The sequence below is a fragment of the Phocoena sinus genome, chromosome 5 (assembly GCF_008692025.1).
Source record: "Phocoena sinus isolate mPhoSin1 chromosome 5, mPhoSin1.pri, whole genome shotgun sequence".
In the NCBI taxonomy this organism is placed as follows: domain Eukaryota; kingdom Metazoa; phylum Chordata; class Mammalia; order Artiodactyla; family Phocoenidae; genus Phocoena; species Phocoena sinus.
Window position 1 is genome coordinate 69,008,506 of NC_045767.1, and position 12,313 is coordinate 69,020,818.

Here is a 12,313-nt window from a genome sequence, read left to right on the forward strand (position 1 = left end):
ATGTGGCAAATGTCCAAGAAGCTCTCTCAGCATGCCCAGGATGGATTGTTTGAGGACCCTTTGGCACAATGATTCAAGCTATAAATATAATCTGAAATGAAACAAGGATAATGCAGGACATGACTTTACTCAACTTTAAGATCATAGGTTAACTGAAGAAGCTATTAAAACTTCACTGGTAGATTGGAGATATTACACAGGGAAGACTAAAATGGCTGTGGTGCCCTCATTGGGATTTGTTTTTTTTTAAAACTTGAGTCCAGACTTAGACTGCTGTCATTGGGATAGGCAATGACATAGGCATTGATAGGCAATCATTTTATGGAAAGGTGATGCAGATTTGAAGTCAGACTGGCACCAGGAAAGACTGTAAAACAGATCAAGTGTCTTTTAGGAGCACTTCAACTTCTATTCTTCATTTCAGCCCTTAACCTCCATAACACATGTCAAGTATTCTATAACTACCCCTTTCCTTCAGAAGGAAAATTGACCCAGGCCACTCACACCTTATGGTAAAACAGTTTAATTCCCTTTATCTACTCTAGAATTATCTACACATTTAAAGAGATAAGAAGCACTAATAAAGTTAAAAGAAATAAGAATGATTCCTACTAGGAAAATTCCAGACACTGGTAACAGAATAGGTGGCTATTAACATATTACGGTAGTGTGGTCCTCATATCATGCCATACAAAAAAACAAAGTACATTTGCTCTTCACAGCAGAAGGACTCAAGGTTCATTGTGTGCTTATGGCAAAGAGGACAAAACAGTAACTGTATAAAGACTTTTATGAATACCTATTTGAACTAACAAGGAAAACAGGTAGTAAATTAATCATACTTTTCAATATGTGCCATAAATGTTCAACTGAGTATCCTAGCGTGTCTTATAGATCTATATATGTAGCCAAAATTGTAAGGGTGTTAAAGCTGAAGCAAGATCCTCACTCATGAGAAAGTGGGTCAATCCTGTTCTAACATTCTTGTTGATTCAGAAAAGTAGATACGTATGACTTCTTTAAAAACACCCCCCCAATTTAGCAATAAAGTTTAAAATGAAAGATGCAGTTAAATTAGCTCAGTTCATCAATACCTCAAATTCATTGAGAATGCAAGATAATGAAACATTTCCATAAGACATGTCCTGGAATTCTTTTTTATCTACATGCTATCATTTACTTAGCAAGATTCAGATTTCTTTAGTTCTGATAGTCTGAAGGAAAGTTCTGCAGAAATTGAATAGTTATGGTTGTCTGGAAATAAAACCAGAAATCACATTTAAGGACAAGTCAAATCAGTATAAAGGAGAGCAGATTTAATCAGGGTGTCCAGGAGACAAGGGAGTAAGATTCTACCAAATAGCTTTCATTAGTTGCTCTTTTTTGTTAATTAAAAAAATTTTGTTAACATCTTTATTGGAGTATAATTGCTTTACAATGTTGTGTTAGTTTCTGTTCTATAACAAAGTAAATCAGCTATACATATACATATATCCCCAAATCCCCTCCCTCTTGCGTCTCCCTCCCACCCTCCCTATCCCACTCCTCCAGGTGGTCACAAAGCACTGATCTCCCTGTGCTATGCAGCTGCTTCCCACTAGCTATCTATTTTACATTTGGTAGTGTATATACGTCAATGCTACTCTCTCACTTCGTCCCAGCTTACCCTCCCCTCTCCCCAAGGCTTCCAGTCCATTCTCTACATCTGCATCTTTATTCCTGTCAAGCCCCTAGGTTCATCAGAAACATTTTTTTTTTTTTTAGATTCCATATATATGTGTTAGCATACGGTATTTGTTTTTCTCTTTCTGACTTACTTCACTCTGTATGACAGACTCTAAGTCCATCCACCTCACTACAAATAACTCAATTTTGTTTCTTTTTATGGCTGAGTAATATTCCATTGTATGTATGTGCCACATCTTCTTTATCTATTCATCTGTCAATGGACACTTAGGTTGCTTCCATGTCCTGGCTATTTTAAATAGAGCTGCAATGAATATTGCGGTATATGAATGTTTTTGAATTATGGTTTTCTCAGGGTATATGCCCAGTAGTGGGATTGCTGGGTCATATGGCAGTTCTATTTTTAGTTTTTTTAAGGAACCTCCATACTGTTCTCAATAGTGCCTGTATCAATTTACATTCCCACCAACAGTGCAAGAGGGTTCCCTTTCACCCACACCCTCTCCAGCAATTATTGTTTGTAGACATTTTGATGATGGCCATTCTGACCAGTGTGAGGTGATACCTCATTGTCCTTTTGATTTACATTTCAATAATGATTAGTAATGTTGAGCATCCTTTCATGTGTTTCTTGGCAATCTATATATCTTCTTGGAGAAATGTCTATTTAGATCCTTTGCCCATTTTTGGATTGGGTTGTTTGTTTTTATGATATTGAGCTGCATGAGCTGCTTGTAAATTTTGGAGATTAATCCTTTGTCATTTGCTTCACTTGCAAATATTTTCTCCCATTCTGAGGGTTGCTTTTTCATCTTGTTTATGATTTCCTTTGCTCTGCAAAAGCTTTTAAGTTTCATTAGACCCCATTTGTTTATTTTTCTTTTAATTTCCATTTCTCTAGGAGGTGGGTCAAAAAGGATCTTGCTCTGATTTATGTCATAAACAGAGTGTTCTGCCTATGTTTTCCTCTAAGAGTTTTATAGTGTCTGGCCTTACATTTAGGTCTTTAATCCATTTTATTTTTGTGTATGGTGTTAGGGAGTGTTCTAATTTCATTCTTTTACATGTAGCTGTCCAGTTTTCCCAGCATCACTTATTGAAGAGGCTGTCTTTTCTCCATTGTATATTCTTGCCTCCTTTATCAAAGATAAGGTGACCATATGTGTGTGAGTTTATGTCTAGGCTTTCTATCCTCTTCCATTGATCTCTATTTCTGTTTTTGTGCCAGTACCATACTGTCTTCATTACTGTAATTTTGTAGTATAGTCTGAAGTCAGGGAGCCTGATTCCTCCAGCTCCATTTTTCTTTCTCAAGACTGCTTTGGCTGTTTGGGTTCTTCTGTGTTTCCATACAAATTGTGAAATTTTTTGTTCTAGTTCTGTGAAAAATGCCATTGGTTGTTTGATAGGGATTGCATTGAATCTGTAGATTGCTTTGGGTAGTATAGTAATTTTCACAATGTGGATTTTTCCAATCCAAGAACATGGTATATCTCTTTATCTGTTTTTATCATCTTTAATTTCTTTAATCAGTGTCTTATAGTTTTCTGCATACAAGTCTTTTGTCTCCTTAGGTAGGTTTATTCATAGGTATTTTAGTCTTTATGTTTTAATGGTAAATGAGAGTGTTTCCTTAATTTCACTTTCAGATTTTTCATCATCAGAGTATAGGAATGCAAGAGACTTCTGTGCATTAATTTTGTATCCTGCAGCTTTACCAAATTCATTTATTAGCTCAAGTAGTTTTCTGGTGGCATCTTAGGTTTCTCTATGTATAATATCATGTCATCTGCAAACAGTGACAGTTCTACTTCTTTTCTGATTTGGATTCCTTTTATTTATTTTCTTCTCTGATTGCTGTGGCTAAAATTTCCAAAACTATGTTGAAGAATACTGGTGAGAGTGGGCAACCTTGTCTTGTTCCTGATCTTAATGGAAATGGTTTCAGTTTTTCACCATTGAGGATGATGTTTGCTGTGGATTTGTCATATAGGGCCTTTATGATGTTGAGGTAAGTTCCCTCAATGCCCACTCTCTGGAGGGTTTTAATCATAACCAGTTGTTGAATTGTGTTGAAAGCTTTTTCTGCAACTATTGAGATGATCATGTGGTTTTTATCCTTCAATTTGTTATTATGGTGTATCACATTGATTGATTTGCATATATTGAAGAATCCTTGCATTCCTGGAATGTCCTATAAATATCAGTTAAGTCCATCTTGTTTAATGTATCATTTAAAGCTTGTGTTTCCTTATATATTTTCATTTTGGATGATCTGTCCATTGGTGAAAGTGGGGTGTTAATGTCCCCTACTATGATTGTGTTACTGTTGATTTCCCCTTTTATGGCTGTTAGCATTTACCTTATGCATTGAGGTGCTCCTGTGTTGGGTGCATAAATATTTACAATTGTAATATCTTTTTCTTGGATTGATCCCTTGATCATTATATAGTGTCCTTCTTTGTCTCTTGTAATAGTCTTTATTTTAAAGTCTATTTTGTCTGATATGAGAATTGCTACTCCAGCTTTCTTTTGATATCCATTTGCATGGAATGTCTTTTCCCATCCCCTCACTTTCAGTCTGTATGTGTCCCTAGGTCTGAAGTGGGTCTCTGTAGACAGGATATATACGGGTCTTATTTTTTTATTGATTCAGCCAGTCTATATCTTTTGGTTGGAGCATTTAATCCATTTACATTTAAGGTAATTATCAATATGTATGTTCCTGTTACCATTTTGTTAATTGTTTCGGGTTTGTTATTGTAGGTCTTTTCCTTCTCTTGTGTTTCCTGCCTAGAGAAGTTCCTTTAGCATTTGTTGTAAACCTGGTTCGGTGGTGCTGAATTCTCTTAGCTTTTGCTTGTCTGTAAAGTTTTTTTTCCCCCATCGAATCTGAGATCCTTGCTGGGTAGAGTAATCTTGGTTGTAGGTTTTTTCCCCTTCATCACTTTAAATATGTCCTGGCACACCCTTCTGACTTGCAGAGTTTCTGCTGAGAAATCAGTTATTAACCTTATGGGGATTCCCTTGTATGTTATTTGTTGCTTTTCCCTTGCTGCTTTTATTTTTTTTCTTTGCATTTAATTTTTGATAGTTTGATTAATATATTCTTGTCGTGTTCCTCCTTGGATTTATCCTGTATGAGACTCTCTGTGCTTCCTGGACTTGATTAACTATTTTGTTTCCCATATTAGGGAAGTTTTCAACCATAATCTCTTCAAATATTTTCTCATTCTTTTTCTCTTCTTATTTTGTGACCCATATAATTCAAATGTTGTTGTGTTTGATGTTGTCCTAGAAGTCTCTGAGACTGTCTTCAATTCTTTTCATTCTTTTTTCTTTATTCTGCTCTGCAGTAGTTAGTTACACTATTTTATCTTCTTGGTTGCTTATCGTTCTTCTGCCTCAGTTATTCTGCTATTGATTCCTTCTTGAGTATTTTTAATTTCATTTATTGTGTTGTTCATCACTGTTTGTTTGCTCTTTATTTCTTCTAGGTCCTTGTTAAATGTTTATTGTGTTTTCTCCATTCTATTTCTGAGATTTTGGATCATCTTTACTATCATTGCCCTGAATTCTTTTTCAGGTAGTCTGCCTATTTCCTCTTCATTTATTTGGTCTGGTGGGTTTTTACCTTGCTCTTTCATCTGCTGCATATTTCTCTGTCTTCTCATTTTGTTTAACTTGCTGTGTTTGGGGTCTCTTTTTCTCAGGCTGCAGGTTCATAGTTCCTGTTGTTTTTGGCATCTGCCCCCCATGGGTATGGTTGATTCAGTGGCTTGTGTAGGCTTCCTGGTGGAGGGGACTGGTGCCTGTGTTCTGGTGGGCAGGGCCATGTCTGGTGCTGTGTTTTGGAATGTCTGTGAACTTAGTATGATTTTAGTCAGCCTCTTTGCTAATGGGTAGGTTTGTGTTCCTGTCTTGCTAGTTGTTTGGTATGGGGTGTCCAGCACTGGAGCTTGCTGTTCGTTTAGTGGAGCTGGATCTTAGTGTTGAGATGGAGATCTCTGGGAGAGTTTCACCGATTGGTATTACCTGGAGCCAGGGAGTCCCTGGTGGTCCCATGTCCTGAATTCGGCTCTCCCACCTCAGAGGCTAAGGCCTGACACCCAGCCTGAGCACCAAGACCCTGTCAGCCACACGGCTCCAAACTCTGGAGTGCCACACTCCAGAGGCCCTCCATTCAACGTGCTGCCTCTCCCCTTCTGCCTCATTAGTTGCTTTTTGTGCTAGAGAATGTTAGTCAAACATTGTTAAGCTTGGCAATGATGCCTCATGGATGTAGAGCTAGGAATAAAGAGAAAAGTGTTGCCAGATGGACTAAAGGTGACCATGAATAATGTAGCAGAGTCAGGCAGGGAAGGAAAAGTGAACACATGGAAAAACTCCTTAACAACTATGTCCAGTGACATTAATTGATACATTTTTAGGATCAAATGCATGTCTGACTTTAGCCTATGACTTAAAGGATTGCTGGCTGAAGCAAATGCACAAGGCTCCAGCCAGAATGATATAAATTTTTGGTGATAAAATAAAGAGTAGCTTCCATGCATAACCTAACATTCCATACCTAACACTACTACTTTTGAAATTTATCCGATGAATAGATTTAATTTATTCAAATCCAGAGAAACACTCCAGTGGTCTTATCTTCTCAAATAATCGGAAGATATTTTTATGTGGCCATTTAGAATTACTCTTGCAGCAAAGAGCAATTTAAATGACAATATTTAAAGCCAGTCCATAATTATTTAGCTTATTTCCTAATTGGGAACTCAGAAAACATGGATTCATGCCAGGAAATTATAGAGTCATTTAATTTAGAGGCAATTGTTATTTTCTGTCATTATCAAAGTTATATGAACATTGCCAGTAAACAAAAATTTGAGACATATGCTTACTAACTAGGAATACTTGGAGCACTGAATGTGCATTTTTATGGCTCTGGAGATATACATGATATAAATGACATATATGCTATAGATACAGCAGCTGGACAGTGTTGGGTCAGCTTTCTGGTGGTCTTCATAGGAGGGGAAAGAAATGTTGTAGTGTTCACAAAATACGCAGTAGAAAAAGATATTGGCATTATAGTTGCAAAGCTAGCCCCTAAGCTGTTTTCTGCAGGCTAATTGGATTCCTGCAGATATTTGATGTGACAAATAGATGAAACAGTCAACAGGCTGTGACTTAGAATGTGTAATCGAGTATTAAACTTCTCCTTTCCAAATATCTCTTTAAGAATAATTTATTCCCCATCTCTACGTACCTATCTTGTTCCAGGTACAGAAGTATTGCTGCTAACCTACTTGAATTTAAATTCTGTTAATAATAGCAATATTTCTATTTGTGGTTTATAAAGTACTTTGAGTATGTATTATCTGATAGATATTGTGGGTTTCCACTATATAGCCAACGAAGAGCTAATTCCAAAAGGTTAAGTGACTTGCCAGTCGGTAGTGAATAACTGCAGTGGAATTCCATTTGCATCTGTTGCTCTTTTCACTTAAAGTTTTAATTAACACTAAAAGTTGTTATAATGGATATAAAAGCCGTATAAAAGGGTTAAGCCCACTAGACACATTTGTAACAGATGTGCAATATATTCGTTACAGCCCTGGGTCTTTCCAATTACTTTACTTCTATCTATATCCAGGACTTACCACCCTGTTTAAATAGATAATCTCTACCCTGGGTTATTGTGATAGAATTCCAACTGGTGGTACATAAACTCTTACCTTCCTTCCTCTGCAACCACAGTGATAGTCTAAAAGCTTTTTGTTCATGGACTCTAAAGTTTCCAAACATTTATTGGCTTCTCGATGCCCCTAGGAAAAATCTAGAGTCTTCGATATGGCTTAAAAGGCTCAGGTCTCCACTGACATCTGCAGCTTCCTCCCTCTACATTCTGCCTTCTGGGTTTCTTTTCCTTCCCATTCTTGCAAGCCTCTCTCTTGAATTTGAAAATACTATTCCCTCGACAAAATCATTGTGTCATCCCCTTCACTTCCTGCCTAGAAAATTCCAACTAATTCTTTAAATGTAGGCCAAATGTCTTCTGGTAGACCTCCCTTTTACTCTCAGATCCCTTGAGATCTACATGTGCTCCTATGGCACCTGTGCTTCTATTTGTCAGCTTTCTTTACACTCAGAATCATTTATTGAGGAAAAATTCTGTGAGTCCACCATGTCTTTGTTACTCATGATTGTAGTGTCAATATTTAACTTGGTTGTCAAATAAGAAAAACAGAAACAAAAGGAAAACAAAAAATCAACAATAGGTGAATGAATGAACAGATATAGAAATAAAATGGTGGGTACAGATATGAACAAAAAAACGAATGGTTCTTTAGCTAGGTTTCCATTTAGCTTTTTAAAAAATTACCCAATTAAAAAAAACTCCCAAACTTCAAAAACCAATATGACAAGCCAACCTATGGGATATTTTTTACATTAATAGTGGTTAACGGAATGACTATTTAACATAAGAGATACTACATTTTGCAAATAGAGAACAGACAAACAGACATAGTGATGGATGTAGTGAAAACACACACCGTAACAGTGTAGGAAACTTTGCTTGTTTGAATCAAAAGTTCAACGATGCCCTTAACTGTGCTACAAACCTATCTGTTTCAGTATTTAGATGCTGACAATAGCACAAATGAAATGGAAATCTTACCCTAATTTGAAGACAGATCCAGTCTGCTCTCCATCTGCAGGTGATTTCCACTATCAAATGGAAGAATCTAGGAAGAAAAAAAAAACAATTAAAAAAAAACAGTTTAAGGTTTTTCAGTTAAATATTTACAGCATTAAATGATTTAACAATACTTTGTTCTTTTCAATTCTAGAAACAATAACCTCCATATTTCCTTGAGATAATAAATATTCTTTACATAGGACTGTATTGATGATTATTATAAGCAACATTGCTGCATAGAAAATAATGTATTTATGGCACACTTCATTTTCTTCATGTCCTCAGGTGGCAAGAAATAGCATTTTCAGTGACAATTTATTTGCTATTAGGAAGATTCTAGTTTGAGATGGGGTCGATTTAATTTGTGTGTTTTGTGTTATAGGTAGATTCAGAATTTTATGCTGAAATATTGCTAACACAGTTTATGAGCAGTTCTATGTGATTATGAAATGGCTGCTTTATCTCTCTGCTTGTCCTGTCTCCGTTTCAAACAGGAAGAAGCCTGAGGTTGTTCAAATTATGAGGGGGTGTGAGAACCTATTAAATACGCTGAGTTAATTGTATTGAGGGTTTATTACTGTGATATGAAAAACATTCAGTTTGGCTTTCAAATTGAAAAGGACTATTTAAAAATAAAAAGGTTCTTGGGCTTCCCTGGTGGCGCAGTGGTTAAGAATCCATCTGCCAATGAGGGGGACACGGGTTCCATCCCTGGTTTGGGAAGATCTCACATGCCGTGGAGCAACTAAGCCCGTGCACCACAGCTACTGAGCCTGCGCTCTAGAGCCCGCACGCCACAACTACTGAAGTCCATGTGCCAAGAGCCCATGCTCTGTAACAAGAGAAGCCACAGCAATGAGAAGCCCGCGCACCGAAACCAAGAGTAGCCCCAGCTCACCGCAGCTAGAGAAAGCCCGCGCACAGCAATGAAGACCCAAAGCAGCCAAAAATAAATAAATAAAATAAATAAGTTTTAAAAATAAATAAATAAAAAGAGCTAGGCAAGGCTTGATATAGTTCAAAAAATAAAAATAAAAATAAAATAAAAAGGTTCTAAAAGGACATTATACTATCCTGTTACAAGCCAGTCCGTACACAGGCATACACTCCCTGTTCAAGGTGAATCAGGTCCTCATCCATAAACCAAGGCTTTGAATCTGCACCTCCATGGGCAACTTGTGATTTTGTTTCCAACAGAACTTTCCAAGCTACATAATTCCTCTACTGATAAGTGTTTTGAGAAAGGTGACTATTCTAAACAGCAAGCTTTTTACTACAGTCTGATCTAATCAAGACGAAGACATGAGCTCCTTTGAAGTGATTGGATTTATTACCAAGTGTAATAAATCCAATCACTTACCAGCTTCTGGTTTGGCCTCTTTTCAAGCAGGCATATGATTTCTAGGTACAGAGGGAAGTGATTATTATGCTGTTTAGAATGCAGGGAGCACTAGAACAATGGATGTAGTTATGAAAAATTGATTTTTTGTCAATCACTATCATTTAGTGTCCAGGAAAGCAAATCTAGATACAACAGTCAGTGCTTTTATTATCATTAGATCAGAACTGCTAGTATTTTTAGCTATGAGAAATATAACTTTTAACATATCACATATTATTTGATTTATGTTATTGCACTGCAGTCCTAGTTTGCATGGTGTATAATTCATCATAGAATTATAATATAATCTCAGAGTGATAAAATCAAGAAGCAAGAATAAAGGAAAATGTCCTGTGGTCTCTGTTCCATACTCTGTTCCATAAGAGTTGAATTATGTTGAATTTGAACTGGGGATTCTGAGAAGACAATGGAGGGAATAGTTTTACCCAGTAAGATTCTATGCAATACCACTGGATGAGCACAGATTTTCTGTGCCTAGAAAATATTTGATTTCCTATTTGTGAAAAAATTTCCCCAGAAGAGGACAAACATTAAAATTATATTAAATTTCAAAACACTGATAAGACAGGAATGGATAAAAACCTCCAAAAATTCACTCCTCCGTAAAAGCAATGAGACTGGCAACAGTGGTCAAAATCAACGTTTTCAAAAATTCTGGAAATTAACCAAACACTTGCAACAATTTGGGTAGTCTTTATTCAAGATTTTATGGAATTTTAGTTTAAAAAAAGTGAGTTTTATGGCATTTCAATATTTCCTAATATCAGGTCCCTCTCTACTAGTTCTGTGGTAGCCTTGAGAACCAACAGCCCATAGTCAAAGTGAAAACCAGCAACCTAGCATCTTCTGAAAAGAGTGAAATGGAGCTGGTTTCTCCAGGTTTCCTGGAAAATCCCACTGGCAGAACTTGTTTTATTTGACCTGACTCAGACCTCTCACAGGGTGAACAGTCTTTTCCTGAGGGTGTTGTTGAAACTAATCAGTAGCCATTATGTATCATCACAGCTACCTGAAGCAGTAAGAATTGGGGCAAATAAAAAAACGGACCAAAACAATTTAAATGAAAAGCTGGGGAATGAGATGCCCATAGGGGACTTTGAAAGCACCAATGTTATTCTGGAAATCTACAAGGCCACATGCATGTGTAGAGTTGTGTGAAATCCTAGGAGAGGCATGTACAGGGCTGTGTATATGCCTAGGACAGACCTAAGAATGTCCTACACTATCACTGCTGGCTGACTTTCAAGCCCTGTGAAAGCAGTAAATGAAGGCCAAAATGGTGTAACGATCTATCTCTGTGTTGAAGGCAGGCCCTAACAGGCACAAGAAACCTCTTAGCAAAGACTAGGAGACATTGGTGAAAACATTCAAAAACAAAAAACCTTAAAGTCCTTTATCTGATAAGGATTTAGTATTCAGAACATATTAAAAACTCTTACAGTCTAACTATAAAAAGACAAACAATCCAATTTAAAAATGAGCAAAGAACTTGATAAACATTTTCCTAAGGAAGATACACAAATGGCCAAAAACCTCAAAAAAGGGTGCTCAACATCATTAGTCATTAGGGAAATCAAAAGCACAACCACAACAAAATATCACTTCACACCTACTAGGATGGCTATAATCAAGACAGACAATATCAAATGTTATCTAGGATGTGGAGATGCGAGCCCTCATAGACTGCTAGTAGGAATGCAGAATGTTGTAACCATTTTGAACATGAGTTGGGGAGCTCCTCAGAAAGTTCAAACATGGAGTTACCTTATGACTCAGTAATTCTACTCCTAAGTATATACCCAACAGAATTGAAAATATATATTTACTCAAAAAATGGTATGCAAATGTTTATAGCAGCATTATTTATAATAGCCAAAGATTAAGAACAACCCAATTTCCATCAACTGATGAATGGATAAACAAAATGTCCTATATCCATCTTCAGCCTTGAAAAGAAAAATGAAATACTGATTCATGATGCAACATCCATAAACTTTGAAAATGAAAGTGAAAAATGAAACATGCTAAATGAAAAGAGCTCCATACAAAAGATGACATATTGTATGATTCCATACACATAAAACGTCCTGAACGGGCAAGTTCATAGAAACTGAAAGTAGATTAGTAAAAAGTAGATTAACCAAGGGGCTGGGGTGGGGGTGGGGAGGGCATTGGGAAGTGACTACTAATGGGGATGGGCTTTCTTTATGGGATGATAAAAATGTTCTTGAATCAGGTAATGGTGATGGTTTTGCCACCTTGTGAATGTATAGATGATCACTCAGTTGTATACTGTAAATGAATGATTTTTATGGTGTTGAATTATATCTTAATAAAAAAACTGATAACATTTAATCACTAAAGAAAAAGAAATTCACCTTGATGTCAATATTTGTATACATTCAAACTAATCAGATAATGAAATATTGCAATATTAAATCAAATTTGGGGAAATATTACTTTTGGAACAATAGCGACCCCAAAAAAATTCTTTAGCAGAATATCAAAGTATATTTGCATTC